The 3873-nt window shown below is 37.6% G+C and overlaps 1 pseudogene across 1 annotated transcript; it reads left to right on the top strand.

Annotated features, from left to right (window-relative positions):
* Window positions 1–233: 233 nt before the first annotated feature.
* LOC309842523 (cytochrome c pseudogene) lies at window positions 234–999 on the top strand (annotated as a pseudogene). The gene is made up of 2 exons: window positions 234–566; window positions 994–999. The product of its transcript is annotated as a cytochrome c pseudogene (transcript).
* The last annotated feature ends 2874 nt before the right edge of the window (window positions 1000–3873 follow it).

Here is a 3873-nt window from a genome sequence, read left to right as displayed (position 1 = left end):
AACATCTAGGGGATAACTTGTCTTCAGGAAAGGGGAAGAAATTTGCTGGGAAATGGTTATTTCTTGCCATTAAAATCTATGTGCAAGTGGATAGCCATAAGCAAAAAACAAAGAAAACCAAAAATCTTCCATTCATACCATGTGTATAAAAGTGAACTCTTACTGAAGAGAGCAGGTATCTGGCCTGTGAACAGGCATCTTCGTTTCACATCCAATGAAAGAGCAATTTAAAAATGAGTGATGTTGAGAAGGACAAGAAAGTTTTTGTTCAGAATTGTGCCCGGTTCCATACACTGGCGAAGGGAGGTGAGCACAAGATTGGGCCAAATCGCCATGGCCTATTTGGGTGAAAGACAGGTCAGGCATCCATATTTTCTTACATGGATGCCAACAAGAACAAAGGCATCACCTGGGGAGAGGAGACACCAATGGAGCATTTGGAGAATCCCAAGAAGTACATCCCTGGAACAAAAATGATCTTCACTGGCATTAAGAAGACAGGGGACAGTGCAGACTTGATAGCTTATCTCAAAAAGTCTACTAAGGAGGGGGGTCTGGGTGGCTCAGTCGGTTGGGCGACTGCCTTCAGCTCAAGTCATGATCCCGGGGTCTTGGGACTGAGTGCTACATCCATTTCCCTGCTCTTCAGGGAGCCTGCTTCTTCCTCTCTTTCTCCCTGCCACTCCCCCTGCTTGTGTTCTTTCTCTCTCTGTGTCAAATAAATAAATAAAATCTTAAACAAAGAAAAGCTACTAAGGAGTAATAGCTTATTTATTACAAAACAAAAATGTTTCATGTCTTTTTAAATGTGTGCCATATTTAAATTGATCTCATCCATCAGAATTCAGATCATGACTAGCTGATAGAATATTTCTTTTGGACAGGACTGATTTAAATAAGATTGGCTTGTGGTTAAATGCACATGATCAGCTTTCTGAACTTTGCTAGGAATTCTGGTTCAGCAAATGCTGTCACTCTTTTCCCCTTCTGAAGGTATGATTGGAATTGATTAGTAATGTTCAGCTGTTCCCAGAGCTTGTAAATGCCAGCTCTAAACCTATAGGAGATTGGTTTCAAATTAGATTTATATAACTGGTTATATTAATATATGTCTTAATATAGTATATATTTTGTAATAATATAGATTATATTTCACATTCAATATATTATATATTATATTTCAAAATATATTATATATGTGTGTGTATATATATATATATATATATATTTCATATATCAGTGTCTCAGAGAACAGCAAGACTCTGCTCTGTTTCAAGGTGTGTTCATTAGCTTGTAAATCACGAGGGCTGGAGATTAGCTGGCAATGTCCACTTTCTCTTTGTGGTCTTAACACTGCCACTTTAACTCACATTTCCTGCATCGAAAATGTTGCTTTTTACCTCATGAAAGGCATTTTAGTGTGGTTCACATATCATATTAAATAAAGAATATTTAGGTTAGCTCAGTGGGTTAAAGCCTCTGCCTTCGGCTCAGGTCATGATCCCAGGGTCTGTCTGCTCAGTGGGGAGCCTGCTTCCTCATCTTTCTCTGCCTGCCTCTCTGCCTACTTGTGATCTCTGTCTGTCAAATAAATAAATAAAATCTTTAAAAAAGAAAGAAAGAAAGAATATTTAGCACTTAGTACATTTTGTAGATTGTCTATAAGTTCAGATGCTTTTAAAATACAGTGTGAGGAGATATGGCAGCAAACTTGGATTGTGAATATTTTACTAAGTCAGACTAAGTTATAATTCAGGACTATCTTCTAAGCAGCTATTCAAAGACAAAACTGTAGAGTAACCATGTACATATGATTGGTAATGGTGCTTCTGCCAACTCGTTAGAAGGATTGGAGGAAATATATCAGCACAAATTTGTAAATTACATGATAAGGCTTAAGATAACTAAAAACAAAATCACATATCAAAATAAAAATTAACTTATACTGGATAAGAGACCTAAATGTAAAACTTAAAACTGTAAGACTTTTTTTTTTTTAAGATTTATTTTTTTATTTGAGGTGGGGGAGAGGCAGAGGGAGAGAGAGAGAGAGAATCCCAAACAGACTATGGATATGGTCCATATCCATATGGACCCAATATGGAATTGGGATATGGAGCCCAATGCAGGGCTTGATCTCATTATCCTGAGATAATAACCTAGCCAAAATCAAGAGTCGGATGCTTAAACAATCCACCCTGGTGTCCCAAAACTATAAGACTTCTTATACTTGATCTTAGCCAAAAGGCCAAGAAGTGATCCAAAACTATAAGACTTCTTAAAGAAAACATTAGGGGGGGAACCTGGATGGCTCAGTCGGTTAAGTGCTTGCCTTCAGTTCATTTCATAATCCTGGGGTCCTAGGATCATAGTCCTGTGTCAAGCTCCCTGCTCAGTGGGGAGGGGAATTTGCTTCTCCCTCTGCCCCTCCCCTTGCTTGTACATTCTCTCTCTCTCTCTCTAGCTTGCTCTCTTCCAAATAAATAAATAAAATCTTAGAAAGAAAAGAAGAAAGGAAGGAAGGAAGGAAGGAAGGAAGGAAGGAAGGAAGGAAGGAAAGAAAGAAAGAAAGAAAGAAAGAAACATTAGGAAAAATCCTCTATTATCTTGGATCCGTGAAAGATTTCTTAGATACAAAACCCCCAAACCATAAAGTGAAAATTGATCAATTAGATTCCATATATATTAAAGATTTTTGCTCTTCAAAAACCACCAAAAGAATGAAAAGACAAGCCACAAAATTAAATAAAATGTTTGTAAACAACAACCGAAAATTAACTTGTTAAAAATAATAAAATAGGGGTGCCTGGGTGGCTCAGTCAGTTAAGCATCTGCCTTCGGCTCAGGTCATAATCTCAGGGTCCTGATGTCGAGTCCCGCATTGGGCTCCCCACTCAGTGGGGAGTCATCTCCCTCTGAGTCACTCCCCTCTCATGCTCTCTCTCACTCTCTCTCTCAAATAAATAAATAAAATTTAAAAAGTAAAATAAAATAAATGACATAGAATCAAAATAAATAAAAACAAAAAGTTGTAAAATATAAAAAATAAAATGCAAGCAATAAAATGTTTGCAAATCAGGCATCTGATAAGAAACTTTTTGTCAAGAATTTATCAATGCTTAAAACTCAATAATAGGAAAATAGCCAACCAAATCTAGAAATGGGCAAAAGATTTGAACAGACACTTCACCAAATAAGGTGCACAGATAGAAAGTGAGCATGAAAAAATTGTTCCCCATAAAATTGTAAAAATTAAAAAGACCAGCTATATCATGTTGATGAGCACATGGAGTAACTGGAATTCTTTTTTTTTTTAATTTTTAATTTTTTATAAACATATATTTTTATCCCCAGGGGTACAGGTCTGTGAATCGCCAGGTTTACACACTTCACAACACTCACCAAAGCACATACCCTCCCCAATGTTCATAACCCCACCCCCCTTCTCCCAACCCCCCTCCCCCCAGCAAACCTCAGTTTGTTTTGTGAGATTAAGAGTCACTTATGGTTTGTCTCCCTCCCAATCCCATCTTGTTTCATTGATTCTTCCCCTACCCACTTTTAAGCCCCCATGTTGCATCACCACTTCCTCATATCAGGGAGATCATATGATAGTTGTCTTTCTCTGCTTGACTTATTTCACTAAGCATGATACGCTCTAGTTCCATCCATGTTGTCGCAAATGGCAAGATTTCATTTCTTTTGATGGCCGCATAGTATTCCATTGTGTATATATACCACATCTTCTTTATCCATTCATCTGTTGATGGACATCTAGGTTCTTTCCATAGTTTGGCTATTGTGGACATTGCTGCTATAAACATTCGGGTGCACGTGCCCCTTCGGATCACTACATTTGTATCTTTAGAGTAA

Source organism: Mustela nivalis, assembly GCF_964662115.1.
Source record: "Mustela nivalis genome assembly, chromosome: 10".
Lineage (NCBI taxonomy): Eukaryota > Metazoa > Chordata > Mammalia > Carnivora > Mustelidae > Mustela > Mustela nivalis.
Note: the sequence above shows the minus strand (reverse complement) of the source record. Positions and strands in the feature narration are given on the sequence as shown.